Here is a 15,977-nt window from a genome sequence, read left to right on the forward strand (position 1 = left end):
TTACAGTAAAGAGCCAGATAGTGAATATTTTAGGCTTTGCAGGCACATACCCTCTCTGTTGCATATTCTTCCCTGTTTGGTTTTGGATTTTCTTCTTTACATTTTTACATTTAAAAAAATGTAAAAACCATTCTTAGCTTAGAGACATACAAAAACAGGCTGGGGCTTCCCCGGGGCTGTAGTTTGCAGCCTACAGCTACAAAAGAATAATATTTATAATCTTGAGTATAAAAACTTCTGGTGGAAATGTTTATGCCAAATGCTAGGTCCTTCAGCTGTATTTCTCCCGCTTCAGATGGCTTCCTACTGAGTCACTCTCTCCTGAAGAAGAGCCCTGCCTCGCTCTGCAATTAGGTAGCAAAATATTTCAAGGGCTGTTCAGATTCTAGAAACTCATAACTGTGGACCAAATACAGTTCAACTCAGTGTTGTGAAGAGAGGAGGGACGCAAATATGATGGGTAGAAAGCACCTCAAAGAGACGACATCAAGAGATGTGGGCTCTAGTCTGGGCCCTTTACCAAAGGATTTAGAATCTTACTGTGCAAAGCGTGGTCCCTGACCCAGCAACATCTGCATTACCTGGGAGCCTGTTAGAAATGCAAAGTGTCAGGCCCCACTCCAGACCTATGGAACCAGAATCTGCATTTTCACAAAATCCCCAGGTGATCTGTGTGCACGATAAGCTTGAGATGCTCTAGAACACCCCTTACATCCAACTGCAACATTGTTAACAAAACCCTTCCCCTGAGGAGAGAAAGGGCCCAAAGGCATCTTTTTTTATGTTGTAATATTAAGTCTCTGCCCTAACATCTGCACCACTGACCTCAAAAAGCTTGAGGTCACCCACTTTAGGACGCACAATCAAGAGACCAAGACCTGCCGCTGGATCTTGTCATTAAGCCTTTGACTGGTGGAAAAGTAGACCCAGGCAGACCAAAGAAGGTGCCCATCGCCATCTCACAGTGGCGGAAACCGGCTAGAGAGGAAAATGACTTTCGCCGGACAACACTGCCAGGACAGACTCGGGGTCTGACCATGACCAAGTTCCTTTCTTCCCAGGTCTTGGGTTTAATAATAACTGAAATCCTTTTGGCTTAGACCAGAACTTTTGAAATCTCACAAGGGGGGGGAGCAGCAATCAGAGAACTTGCTTTGTGCTTTAGGAAATTCACTTATTCTCTCTGGGCATGAGTATCCCTGGCCATGAAGTGAGGAGGTGGGACCAAGCAACTCCCGAGGTCCAGCTGTTATGGTCGGAATCTGGAAATGCTTTCAAGGCGAGGAGGCAGTCAGGAGAGAAGCCTTCAAGCACAGGGTGACCACGATCACAACAAAGTCTCTGCACTGGCAACGCAAAGGCAAGTCCATCCGTCCTAGGCATGGAGGCAGAGCAGTGACCGGGCATAAGCTCAAGGTCTTATGGCAAGTGCCAAGCAGAAACTGGAGTGAGAACCAGATTCTCTCTGCCTCTTCAGCCTGGGATCTTAATCGTTATCCCTTACTGATGCTGAACTGTGCAGATCTACAGGCGTACCTCGTTATATCGCACTTCTGTTTATTGTGTTTCATAGATACAGTGTTTGTCACAAATTGAAGGTGTGTGGCACCCTTCGGGCAAATGGCCTTGTGTCATCATTCTTCCAACAGCATTTGCTCACTTTGCGTCACATTTTGGTAATTCTCGCCATATTTCAGACTTTTTCATGAATATTATATCTGTTATGGTGATCTGTCATCAACGATCTTTGCTGTTACTACTACGGCTCGCTGAGGTCTCAGATGATGGGTAGCATTTTTTAGCAATAAAGCATTTTTGAATTAAGGTATGTACATTTTTTTTAGGCAGAATGCTATTGCACACTTAATAGACTACAGTATAGTGTAAACATAACTTTCACATGAGCTAGGAAACCAAAAACCTTGTGTGATGTGCTTTATTGCGATATTCACTTTAATTGTAGTGATCTGGAATCGAACCCACAATATCTCCAAGTTATGCCTGCATTTGCTAAATGAAGAAATGAAGTAGATGCTTCAGGAAAACGGTCCCTGAGCCTTCTAACAGGACAGCTTGCCTTTTGATAACCAGCTTCCAATGCTCCTTAAAGAATGCTGCCACCCTTGTGAATGGCTGGTGGAAATAAAGAACTGTTACAACCTTCCAAGGGTGGCAATTTGGCAAAATGTAGCAAAAGCTGTAAATACATGAATTTTGACCCAACAACTTCATTTCTTGGACTCTCTTGTAGAAAATAATGAAAGAGGAATAATTTATGCACTAGAATGTTCATTGCAGGATTGTTTATAAACAGCCTGGATGCCTAATAATAGAGGATCAGTTAAGTGAATGATTCACACCATAGATACAATAATAGAGAATAATAAAAGATCAGGTCAGCGGGCTTCCCTGGTGGCGCAGTGGTTGAGAGTCCGCCTGCCCTTCAGCCAGCCCAGAGCCAGGCCCCAGCGCAGGGCAGGTGGTCTCCCGCCCCAGATGGCCGGCTACACGCGTCCTGGCCACAGTTGGAGGTGCACCGCTGCCTCACCGCATCCCAGCAGAGCCTTGTCTAGATGCAGCCTGCATCCTCATCTCCATGGAAACACCAACCCTGCAGGCCAAATAGCCTGTTCCATTAAGCTACTTTCATTTCTCAATCCCCTTTCTTGGCAGAAGAATTGATAAAAAAAAAAAAAAAAAAAAAAAAAATCAGGTCAGCATTTATCATTTTAATAATAAAAACGTAAAACTTGTTTTTTACAAATAAAATACATTATTTCATTTCTTTAATGCCCCCAGACTATTGCAATGAAAGATTTTAAATAAACATGCATTTATCTACTTAGGTAGAGTATACTTTTGTTTTCTAATTATTTATTATTTATTTTTATTTTTTTTAACATCTTTATTGGAGTATAATTGCTTTACAATGGTGTATTAGTTTCTGCTTTATAACAAAGTGAATCAACTATACATAATACATACATCCCCATATCTCCTCCCTCTTGCATCTCCCTCCCTCCCACCCTCCCTATCCCAGCCCTCTAGGTAGTCACAAAGCACCTAGCTGATCTCCCTATGCTATGCGGCTGCTTCCCACTAGCTATCTATTTTACATTTGGTAGTGTGTATATGTCCATGCCACTCTCTCACTTTGTCCCAGCTTACCCTTCCCCCTCCCCGTGTCCTCAACCCGTCCTGCCCCTAGGTTCTTCATGACCATTTTTTTTAGATTCCATATATGTGTGTTAGCATACGGTATTTGTTTTTCTCTTCCTGACTTACTTCACTCTGTATGACAGTCTCTAGGTCCATCCACCTCACTACAAATAACTCAATTTCGTTTTCTTTTTATGGCTGAGTAAGTATACTTTTAAAACTCTTTTAAAAATTAAATTTAGAGTACTAAATAACATGAAAAAATATTTATGTTATAACGTTGGAAAAAAACTGAAAAGAATAGAAGATTACAAACGTGGTATGACCACAATTATATGGGGGTAAAAAAAAAAAAAAATGTGCTGAAAACATCAGGAAGGAAATGCACCAAAATGTTAGCAGTGATTATCTCATGTTGGCAGAATTATGGACAGTCCTTGTTTTTTTATGCTATTTTTATTTTCTACATTTTCTATCATAAAGAGCTATCATATTTAGAAAAAGAAAAAAGTCATTGGAGGAGGTGGAGAAAAGTACCCATATCCCATGGGTATCCCACCCATACCACTTTGCCACTCCCCCAAAATTAACTAGTATTTACTGAGTTCCCACCAAGGGCCCAGCACAGCCACAGCCACTATAAAAGGAAAATTAAGGGCCAAGCCCCACCCTGAAAGCTCACATACACCGTGTATATATTCTTTGTCTGGCAAATAAGCAGAGCCCAGATGATATCCTTGAAGCTGGAAAGAAATAAGGTTGTTTGCTTAACCAGTTCAGCAGAATAAATAAATCCACTCCCACTGGTGTGGTGGCGCCTTCATCCGAGTTCCCTGAGAAGCTCTGCGGCTCTAACTGCTGCTGGAGCCCCCTTGGGAAGAGCATGTTTCAGGGATACATTACAGCCCAGGAAGAAAACTGTTATCCCTGAATCCAAGCATTGAATGTAAGAGGTTCTGAGGCAGAACCAGCAAGGTACTGGAAGGAGTAGGATGGGGGGCCTGGGAAGGAACCTAACTGGCCATGTGGTCCCTGGGGACCCCTGGGCATGAGAGCTCACATCTCCAGGCCTCGGTTTCCTCATCTGTGAAACGGGACCCTTAACAACCTCAGGGCTACTCTGAGGTTCAAAAAAGAGAAAGTAAGGCATTTCAGCTCTCTAGGCTGAACCTCAGTTTCCTTATCTGTAAAACTGAGTCAATATCTCCTCCCCAGTAGAGCTGTTAAAAGATTAAACAAGGCGGTGAAGACAAAAAGTGAACACAGACAGTAAGAATACTACAGACAGGGGCCCTCATCCTTATTGCTTATAGAACAGGGACTAGGATACATGAATGAAACCTAGGCCTCAATTTCCTTATCTGTAAAATGGGCAACCAATTCAACACACAAAGACCAAATTTATGAACAGTAGCTGAATCTCCAGCTGGCACTGGTGCAAGTCACTTAAACAAAAATGACTGCCGTGGGCTCACTTTATGCTTACAGACGTGCGGGTCCCATGTTCCTGCACTGAGCACAAAGCCCTCTGACTCAGAGGCCACCAGAGCTGGGAAAGCCTGACGTTATTCTATCCATCCCCCTAGTGCCAGGAGGACACTGGGGCCCAGAGGAAGGCAAGGATTAGCTCAAGTCACCCAGTATTTTGTCAGTGGCAAAACCAGGACCCAAGCCCAGGCCTTCTGCCGTCCAGCCTTGCCCACCACGCCTACTGCTGTCCTCTGCCCTGCCCTTAAATTGTTGATGTGGTCCCAGGCAGGGCAGGGGAAAGCAGTCAGTCTACAGCCGGGGGTGGAGGGTGGGGAAGAAAAGCCAGAGAGCAGCAGGGACCCAGCCTGCCTGTGGTCTCCAAACTCTCAAACCACACCAGGCTGAAATATGACACAGGCTCACTCAGTTGAAAGGGAGGAGATATTTTTACTTAACATCCCCCAGCTGCCTGAACACTGGTCTCTTTCTTTCCCTCCCCCCAAAAATGCATAGCTCCTGGGACCTGGTTTTCCCTGCTTCTGCCAGCATTTTCTCAGGAAATAACCGTGGGGCAAGAGGGGTGTCCACTCTTCCTGGCTTCCTCAGAAAGCTTTCCAGAGCATGGGCTCAAATGGTGAAAGGAGGGAGACTGGGCCTGGCTGGGCCCCCTGCTAACTCTCTGAGTGACCCTGGGCAAGTCTGTGTCCTTTCAGAGCCTGGATTCCCTAAAATGGAGGGGAGATGGACCTACACTCTGGAGTCCTGTAGACAGTACAGAAAAGCATGAGTTTACTGACAGTCCCAAGAGGCCCCTCCAGGCCTGTGTGCTGCAGAGCTGAGCTCCCCAAGCCACGCACACTGATTTGCATCCCTCGTCACAGCCACAGCAAAACTCCCCCTCAGTTCTCATCATGTCAGGACTAAACAGAACCTCCGGGAGAACATTTAGTGCAGTGATTAAGAGCTACAGCTCTACAGTCAGACCTCCAGAATCCTGGCACCGACACCTAACAGCCTCACAACCGGAGGCACGTTATTTAGCCTCTCTGAGCCTCCGTTACCTCCTCTGTAAAAGCGGATAATAGTAGCTACCTTAGAGGAATGGTTGTGAGGAACCAACAAAGTAATTAATGTTCCAGCGCTTGTTTTACTAAAAGGTAGCTTTTTATTATTATCATGGAGACCAACATCTCCATTTTACAGATGAGGTCACTGAGGCCCAACAAACTGGGACTTGTCCAAGGTCACTCAGAAGAACTCAGACTACAGTTCCACTCCTAGGTCAGTGTGTCTAACTTCTCTTAGTCCTACGATCTCTAATAACCAAATATGCATGCTCAGAGACTAGATACAGGCTGTAAAGTTTTCTTGAAGAAAACCAGAGACCAATGCCTCAGCAAAGGATGACAGACCATGCAGAAATCATCTCCATGACCTGGCAACTTCTCATGAGAGACCCAAACTGCCCACATGGAGTGGGGAGAAGTGACCCTCTGGCACTGGATGGCTAAGAAGTGTGAAGGCATCCAGTCTACAGTTCTTGCTTGTGCCAGCTTGGCAGAAGTGCACACAAGGCTGTCAACAGGGGCCACCTCTTCGGAAAGAAGGGGGTTAGAGGGATGAAGCCCACTCTATACTCTTCTTCACGTTTGAATCTTTAACAATATTTTTTGCTTTAAAATTAAACCCAACACTGAACAACTCAGAATAACTTAGCAACCTTATCCAATAGCTATAAGCCTATTGTCTGCTTTTAGTTGAAATTTACTGCAGGTTCTGACAGGTTCTTCAGCTGGGCTTCCAGAATCTGCCACTCTAGTCCATTCTGTGGTCACTGCTTTGGTTCAGACCTGCACTCTCTTGACCATCCAACAGCCTCCTCGGGATCTCCCTGCCTCCAGTTAGCCCCTTCCAATGCATCTGCTACATCAGCCACAAGATTAATGAGAGTTTTGATCACTGCCTTCAGGATAAAGTAAGTCCAAGCCCTTAGTTTACAATCTAGTTCCATTTTGATTTAGGGTCTCAACTCCCACCACTCCACCTTTCGCTCATCTGCCATTCTGGCCATGTTGATTGTTCAGAAAACCTCAGTGCCTTTGCATGAGCTGTTCCAGCTTCTTAGAATGTCTTTTCCCCAATCGTTTTATCCCCTGGAAAACTATTACTCATCTCCAAGGCCTGGGTTGGCCAGACAGACTTAATCATCCCTTTAGGCTGAAGTAGCTCTCAGTATTTCATGTTTGTTCCAACCACTATCGATGAGAAGCATCTTGAGGACAAATAGCTTTGTCCTCCTCAAGGCGCTGGGGCCCCTCACAGGGTAAGACACAGAACACGGGCCCAGAAGAGCACTAAATCAAGGAAGGAGGGAAGGAAGGAAGGAAATGCCATGAGAGGCAACCCCTACAGCCTCCTCCTGGGAGCTGCTTGCTTTTCCAGATTCATGTTAGTCTACAATAAAAAAGACTATGGAAAATTCTGGAGTAAAGTTCCTTTCCCTGATTCACACGGAAACATTTGCTGCTGTGAAACTCACCAGGGTGCCAATCCAAGCTCCCCCGGCTGTTTACAATTTCCCTGGCATTTATAAATAGTGAGGCCCCAAAGAGGAAAATGGAGTTTCAAGGGAGCTGGATGCCAGCTGTCCCCACTCCCAGCCCTCCTCCTTTGTTCCAACGCCTCTACCCCTTAATTAACATCCCCAAGAAACACCAGCCAGCACCCCAACGTGTGGGTGTGTGTTGGGGCAGGGGTGTTGCTGCAGTGCTCAGTTTCTCCGTGAAGGGAACTCGAGACTCAGGAAAGAGTCTAAAGCCCCACCAGCTAGAAGGAGTCAGCTAAGTGAGGCCTGGAACTGGGCCCCAGCCCTGCCCCTTCCTCACTGTGCGACTATCAGCCAGTCACAAACTCTCAGGGCCCTTCAGTTTTCTCAACTGTGGAACGAACAGGGCTGGGGGAAGACTCCAACAAGCTATAGTCACTGTAAAGTGAAGTGCAGCAAGAGTTCACAGTGCCCTGGCCAGAAACATGGTCCTGGGAGAACAGGACCTGCAGGATTAAGCCTCAGAAAAGCCCCGAGAGGCTCTGCCTTCCACAAAAAGCAGTTACCCCCGGGGCAGCCCTGAATGTCCTTGGCTCTACAGAGCTCTGGGTGTTGTAAAGATGTCCTCTGTGCTCTGAGGAAGATGTGAGAGCAGGATAAGGAGTGGATGCCTGGGCAGATGAGGGGCCGCAGAAGAAGCCAATGTCCCCCAGCATCCCCAACACTCTCCAAGGACCCAGGCTTCCTTCTGGCCACTGTCCAGAGCAGCCGGCCTGCACTGGGCCAGGAAACACTGCTGTAATCACGATCTGGGGCGTTTGGACCCAAGAAGAGATGGGGGCCTAGAGGGAAAGGGAGATTCCCATCACTGTCTTCAACTCTGAAAGAAGTTTCCGTGTGAGTCAGGGAAGAGAACGTACTCTGCACGGCGGGGGAAGAGACAGTACCGACAGGTAGCAAATGCAAGCGGATTCCGGAGTAGGAGGAAGAACTTTCTAACAGCGCTGGGCCCTGAAAGAGGAAGGAGGTGGAGGGCTCCTCATCGTCGGGGGAGCGCAGGCAAAGGCGTTAACCCTGGAGTCCAGGATCCGCGGAGCAGACCCCCCAGCGGAGCCACCGCCCAGCCCGCGGGCTGGAGACCGCCAGCAAGCGAGTGCAGGGGTTGACCCCGGGCCCACTTAACCCCAACCGCGCGAACTGGGTCACAGTTAGTTCAGGTGCTTGCAGCAAACGGGGCCTGTGGGTGGAGGCCTGAACCTCCTCCTCCCCTGCCCTAAGCCCCCAGTGCAACTCTCCTTGGTCCCCTGGAAGACCAGAAAGGTGAGGGAGGAAGCTCTTCTCCAGCCATGCCCCGGCTGCCGGGCCGAGCTCCAGGCGCGGGCAACCTCGGACCGGACCGCGAGAGGAGGGAGAAGGACCCAGAGGCCCGGTATCCCCAGATGCCCCAGGGTCTTGGTCGCTCCCCTCACCTACCTGCTGCTGCGGCGCTGGCGACGGCGGCTGCTGGGTCCAGCTGTGCTCAGCTGGTTCCTGGCTGCGGGGCAGGGGCGCCGCGGTCGCCCGGCTGGGATGGGCAGGGCGCGGGCGGGAGCCGCCCTCAGGGCGGGGCCGCCGGGCGGTCGGGGGGGAGAGGGGAGGAGCCACGGCTCCTCCCGTAGGCGGCGGGGAGGATGGCGACTCTGGCTCCGGGCTGGCGTTCGTGGAGTGCACTGCATGTGACTTTGCCCCAGACCCCTCGCTACTTGCCCAAGGAAAGCATCAAGCTCCCTGCTTTACAAGGGAGGAAACTGAGGCCCGGAGGCGGAGGGGAGATCTGCAGGAACCTGGGGGGCAGGGGAGGAGACCCGGGGAGCCCTTGAGCTGGGCTGGGGCCAAAGAGCTCAGTTGGAATGGGCAGCCTGCGGAGGCAGATTCAGCTCCGGGGGAGGTCAGGCTTCAGGAGGCAAAACCACTGAAACCTGGGCAACCCACAAAACCGAGGAGGCGTCTAAGCAGCAGCTAGACCCACTGAAGGGAACAAAGGAGCAGGATGATTCCCAACTGCATTCAGAAACAAGAAATATAAGAAAAGCCAAAGCGCATCCTTGTCTTTAAAATATTAAGCGGCGGCTTTGGAGTCAGACCGCCTGGGGTGGACCCCCCTGACCCTTACTAGTCCTGTAACTTTCGGCAAGTGACTTAACGTATCAAAGTCTCAATTTCCTCATCTGTAAAATGGGCATCATAGTTTCCTCTTCACGGGGCTGTTGGGAAGCCTCAGTGAGAGAAAGACTCTTAACACAATGCCTGGTACTGTGGGTTCTTTGTAAATGGACGTTCTTATTAGTGTGATGGCGGATATTATTTTAGATGATAGAGCAAATCCACATTGTCAAAAAGATGAATGCCACGTCACTTTTAAACAAATGTAATATTTTATTTATAGCAATAGCATCTCACATGCATGTGACAGAGAGCCATTTACGATGGAGGAGGGCATAGGACAGCCTCCCAACAGTCCTGTGCAAATGTGATATCCTGGCCTCTTGCAGCTGCTCTGCGACTCCAAGTTGGGAGGATTCACACTCCAGGAGACTAGCCCAGATGACTGAGATGTCCATTCCCAGCTTAGGTGCTGGCAGCAGTCCCATGTTCAGCTTGGTAAACCTCCCTCCAACAGAAGGTAAAATGTACCAAGTCAATAACTGCCGAGTGCTGGGAATCAGAGACAGAAAAGCTGGTGTTGTCAAAGTAGCAGAGAAGCTAAGAGCACACACTCACTTCCTGGTTTTCCCTAGTTTTTCCACTGAGTAGCAGTCAGGGAAGCCACAGGACCTGGTGAAATCCTAGCCTGGCTCTTCCTCCTGCCCCCAATCCCTTTCTACAACTCTAGTAATTACAAGAACCATTTCCTGAACAACTTGTGCCATGCTCTGGGCTTCCCACATGCTACCGGACGTTCATCCTCACCTCACCCGTTCCCTGCTCTCCCAAGGTAAGCGTTACCATGTGCAGTTTTCAGATGAGGAGACCCAGGCACAGAGAGGGTTAAGTAGCTCTCCTGAATTCACACAGGTGATGCTGTACATGTCTGAGTCCTTGGCCCCCTCTCCTTGGCTCAATGTCCTCTGTCATACTCTGCACTACACTCTTCCTGGCTTGGCAAACTCTGTCCAGTTCCACTTGCTCTGAGAACTGAAGCAGGATGCCTCACCCCCAGGAGGCTCCCATCCTCACCCCCAGGAGGCTCCCACCCTCTCTCTCTTCCACTCCCTGCTTTTTCCCAGAGGCTGCCTGTGGCCCCACTGCGGGACAGGTGGGGAGGAAGGCATAAACACAGACTATTTGGTTCTAAACTCTTTGATTACAGTCCCTGGTATACACATGACCTCGAATTATCTAACATATCATTTCCAACCCCAGCAACTTCTCTCAGGCAAAGAGAGGGAAACCTCTGAATCTGTGTCTCCAGAGAACTGGAGGATATGATACTGGCATGGAGGAAACATTGGAGAACCTCTAGTCCAACCCCTCATTTTAGAAATGGGGAAACTGAGGCCAAGAGAGCAGAGAGGCTTGCCCACAGAACACTCTGACAGCTCCATTTGGTCCTGGAGAAGCCCATAAGTCTAGGCTGTCACAAGAAATAATTTTTAAAAATGATTATGACAACAATAGTGACATCCAATAAAACATCGGAGGGCCGAGCAAATTCCTAGCGCTTTGCTCTACATACATCAACAGGACAATGTGTGTCTCACAGCTAATCAGGATATATCTTGGCCTGACCCTTCAGTCAGGGTCAAGTCTGCCTTGCATGGATGCATAGAGGTCTCCTCTGCCTTGGTGTCTTATTCTCATTTCTTCCTAGACTCCTTTTTGTACTCCTCTCCCCATTGGTCTAGGGATCAGTAAGGACTATTTGCCCTGTAGCTCATCTTCAGAGTGAATGTCTTCTTGTTCTTGCCGATATGGATCTCCTCTCATGGAAGAACTTTGACGTCTTTTGCCAGAAGACCACCTCTTTCCCAGGAGTGAGGATGGGGGAAACAAAGGCCACACCCAGGCCATGCAGTAGACAATTTGGGGGTACCCGCTCCCTCTTCTGAGAATGCTTTTCCCCATCCACAGTGGTGGCCCTCACTTGGTACCCAAGTTGGTACTATAACTCTCACCCCACCACAAACACAGTTGACACCATCTGGAGTGGACACCACAACCAAACTGGACTATCAGAATTTGGAATTAGAATTTGGGACATAACAGTTGTGATTGATTAACTGGGCATGTGAGGACTGGTCATCTCTGAAGGCCAGTGCCACCATTGTGAGGCAGCTGTCTTCCACAGAGAAAGCCAATGAGACTCTCATTAAATGACTAGATGGGTGTGAAGAAACTCAGGGAGGAAAAGGCTGGGCTGACCAGGGAAGACTTCTGGATCTGTGGGGCTCTTTTGGATGCAGACCTCTCCTGGAGCTAGCTTCAGAAAAATAAGTTATAAGGACAGGTATTTTTTGAGCAGTGAATGCCTTATAGAAGCAGAGCCCAAGTGGAGATGTTATGCAAAGGAGTAATTGAAGAAGTGCTCTCAGGAGAGATCCTGGAATTATCTCAAGGAGCCCCAGGGCAGGGATGCAGCTGGGCCTCAGAGTCAGACTAGAAGCAGGGCCTGAGTACTAAGGAAACCCAGGAAGTACTCTCACTCCATCGTTCATCTCTGCCCATCTGCTTCATTGCTCTGACTCACGTGAGAAAAGCATGTCTGCTTTCCACAAAATGCCTTTTACCAGCAGTGAGCTGGACTCATTGTCTGTGGCCCACATGCTAACTTAGGCAGATGCCTACCCTTTCTTTATCCAACTGACTCTTGCCGGAGTGGAGGTGGGTTTCCCCCACTCAGGTCTGTGCATTGAGATCGCCTGTTTGACTGGGTACTCAGTAGAAGGAGGAAGTGTGTTTGCTTGATTTTCCAATATATCCCCAGTGTCAAAATAGTGCCTGGCACAGAGCCAGTGCTTAGCAAATTTTTACTGAATGAATTAATCAGTAAGTGAGGGAAACAAGAGATAAGTTTGGCCAGACAGAGTGAGCTGGGATGCCTCAGAAGGACTCAGGAGAGGGCTGCCCTTTGAATTTCAAGAGCTGCCAATCGTAGCGTCTTCTGAACGCCCCGGGCAGGAACGTGTGTGTCCCACTATTTTAATGAGAACTTAAAAGTATGGGTGCCATACAATCACTGTCAGCTCAGTCCTAACCCACAGTTTATATATTTCCACATCGTTTGAATTCCTAGAAGGCCTGATTCTATAATTGTGCCCCATACATGCCAATAAAATGCCTAGCAGCATGAGCTTTGGAGAAGGTCCTGATTCTGATTTCCCCTCCATCCAGCCTCCCAGGTTAGATTTTCAAGGAAATTGCAAAAGCACCCAGATACCCTTCTTCCTTCTGCCATGCCTGTCACTGCTGTCCACAGCTACACATAGCTGGCCCTATGACAGTGGCACTTTAAATAATAAAAACTAAAATTGTAATTATAGCTACCACTTTGGGGCTGCTTATTGGCGACTTTATTATTTCAGTTAAGTCTTACAACTACCTCCAAGTTAGGTATAATCTTCAATTTCACAAATAAATAAACAGTCTCAGAAAAGGTAAGTAACCTGATTAAGGTGTCACAGCTGGGTGAGTGGTAGCCTGGGATTTGAACCCAGGTGTGTCTCCAAAGTCCAGGCTCTTTCTACAGCCAAAGTGAAAGCCAAGGGGAAGATAAAGCCTTTTCCATACCTTCTATTCACGATCAGGAATTATTTCTCTTCATCTTGACAATGTTAGGGCCTGAAGTTGGGCCCTTCCCTGTACATTTCATATAATGTTTTATGAAAACTCAGTATTTCTTTATGTGGAAAGTATCTGGAGTTGTTTAAGAAATGTAATCCTGTTTTAAGAAAGGTTGTACACTGCTGTGCTTTACAAATAAAAAGTAATTCATAAAACCCCTTAAACACACACCAAAAAAACCTTTGACACAGTGCTATTTTTGTATTCTTTTATTCTGTATCCACATAGAAAGTTCATGTTTTTTGTTTTTTCCTTATTGATTATTTACTTACTGCTTTTCTGAGTACAAGCCCTGTGCCTGGCGTGAAGGGCATAGAGGTGAATCAGTCATAGACTCAATCTTTGCAGGGCCTGTGGCTAAGGAAACAGACAATTACAATAGGGTGTTATAGGAACTAAGAAAGAGGAAGCTCAGGGTGGGGACGGGAGGAGAAGCTGGGGAGCAGCCTCCAAGAAGACTGCAAAGGAGATGAGCTGGGCCTTGGAGGATGCCTCTCTGTGCTTCAGTTTCTTCATCTGATATCTGTGTCTGCCTCAAAAAGTTGTGGGAAAATGAAGTGAAATTATCAACTGCTTGCTGCAAGGCCTGGGGCATAGCAAGGCCTCTGTAAACAGAAGCTGGTATCATTTACTGGAAGCCTACAGGTAAAGACACGGAGGAGTTTAAGAAGCGTGAGCTTGTGCCACCGTGTCTGGAATGCAAGGTACCGGACTGAGTTATGAAAGATGAGGCCACACAGCAAGATGACAAGACAGCAAGAGGACAACTAGTCATAGGTGCCTGCTCCGGGCATTATCTCCTTCAAATCTGACAGCAGTTCCTCAGATTGGAACTACTCTCCCTCCCAGTTCACAGATGGAGAAACTGAGGCTCAGAGAAGTGAAGTCCCTCGTTCACATTGCACAGCTGGGAAATGGCAGGACTGGGACAAGAACCCGGATTTCACTCCAAAGCCACTGTCTCCCAGGAGGGGCTAAAAGCAGGCCAGGCTGAAGGGATGGGGCAGCTGGCTCTCATGCAGCAGACCGACGCTGTTGTAGCCAGATCAAGAAGTTTCTGCGGAGGGGCACAGGGGCCTGCTGGCCTCGCAACCCTTGCCTGCCAAGGATTTAGCAGGAAGAGCTGGCTTTTGTTCTAGATGAATCAGCCCAGCTGTTTCTGAAAGCCCAGCCCCACTCTTCTGGGCTCAGCGGACCAGAAGGCATTCAGCTGTCCCAGCAGGTCACCAGTGGGGTGGGAGCAGGCAGAGCTGTGTGCACTGGACCGCACCATTTACAGAGAGTTATAGTTATCGCTCCAAGGAACAATGGGCTTTTCAGAGGTTGTGCTGCATCTTGGGCTGCAAGTTGTGGTAGAAACACAATCAGACCAGCAATGCATTACCTTCTTTGGGATTTGAGGAACTGAAAAAACAAACAAAAAGTCGCCCATAACAGCTGATTGTGTTAAGGTTTTCAACAAAAGTTGATCTCGTTCCTCTACTTTCCTGCTCCTCCACTTTCTCCTCCTCCTTTCCCTTCCCCCTATTCTTTTGTGCTTCTCTCTTTCTTTTTTTCCCTCTTCCTCCTCCGCTTTCTCCTTTCTCACTGCTGTTTCAGCAGTAGCAGTGCTTTGCTGGAGTCCAAATAGCCTTGCCTGGGGAATTAGAACACCCGCGTGTTCTAATTCACCTGCCTCTTTCTTGCAGGATGATCCTGGGCAAGTCACTCACTCCTCTGATCCTCCATTGTCTCATCGGCAAATTGGGACAATAGAAGTAACCGCCTCTGAGAAAGGTTACACCTGGCTCATAAACCCAGGAGCTTTTCCAGCCCCTGCTTCTGCTGCACTGGCCCCAAGGAGAGCCAGAGGGCCTCTGTCTCTTAAGATCTAGTAAACTGTCCTTCAAAATATTAGACTTCAGGTCAAGTCACTCTAGGTTGTCTTATTTTACAGCTGTGATTTGTAAGAATGTCCTCAAAAACTCACAGTGCAAATGCAATCACTTCAGGTTTTTTCTTCTCTAATCAAAACCACCAACTTGAGAAACCTGTTTTCAGGTTTCAACAAGAAACTCCGAGGCTGAAGCAGCCCCAGCAGGGAGAGGGTCTGCCCACGTCCACACCAAGCAGGCAATCTGGAGCTTTGCTTTCTCCCTGGCACACAGTGGTGCTGTACTGACCCTGACCTCAGACAGATGACCCTGCAGATTCAGGTCCCTGAGCAGGTGCCAGGGGTCTCCAGGAGCTCTCCAGTTCCCATGCTGCTTAGCCTAGACCCCATATTCAATTTCTCACTCAGCCATTCTCCAAGGTCCCAGCCTTCCAGTAGCGAGGATATTAGGCGGGATCGATATATTAGTAACCCTATGAGGGATATAGTGAAAGCTATGATAATATTTATATGTACTAAAGACACTTGGTAATTATGAGCCTAATCATAATCTAATGAGTCAAAATCACTTGTTTTGTTTTAAACTAAATACCATATTCAGCTCACTCCAGTCCCTTTTGAGTTCACGCACAGGCCAGGCTAATTGCCAATATTGAGATTAAAAATAGAGCCATGGGGCTTCCCTGGTGGTGCAGTGGTTGAGAGTCCGCCTGCGGATGCAGGGGATACGGGTTCGTGCCCCGGCTCGGGAGGATCCCACATGCCGCGGAGCGGCTGGGCCCGTGAGCCATGGCCGCTGAGCCTGCGCGTCCGGAGCCCGTGCTCCGCAGCGGGAGAGGCCACAACAGTGAGAGGCCCGCGTACCGCAAAAAAAAAAAAAAAAAAAGGTAGAGCCATGGTGAGTATTGTTTTTAGGTTGTTTGTTTGGGTTGCTCAGGGGAGGGGCAGTAGGAGAGCAATTTCTAGATCGAAAAGGAGGAACGTGATTGCTACTAGGAAAAATTTTATGGAAAAATGTAAGCGGGCGGATCCCATAGGGTCAAATCCGCGTTCCTAAGGGCTTGTTTTTTCTGCACAAGTGTTTAGTTGAGGGAGTCAGAAGGCGGTGAG

At 48.1% G+C, this 15,977-nt stretch overlaps 1 protein-coding gene across 1 annotated transcript in view; it reads right to left on the reverse strand.

Annotated features, from left to right (window-relative positions):
- Window positions 1-8,755, reverse strand: part of GSN (gelsolin) — a 57,742-nt gene extending 48,987 nt beyond the window's left edge. The window contains exon 1 of the mRNA XM_007123619.4: window positions 8,648-8,755. The gene's annotated coding sequence lies outside the window, so the exon portion shown is untranslated. The remainder of the gene's footprint in view (window positions 1-8,647) is intronic.
- Between the last annotated feature and the right edge of the window lie 7,222 nt (window positions 8,756-15,977).

Source organism: Physeter macrocephalus, chromosome 9, assembly GCF_002837175.3.
Source record: "Physeter macrocephalus isolate SW-GA chromosome 9, ASM283717v5, whole genome shotgun sequence".
Classification (NCBI taxonomy): domain Eukaryota; kingdom Metazoa; phylum Chordata; class Mammalia; order Artiodactyla; family Physeteridae; genus Physeter; species Physeter macrocephalus.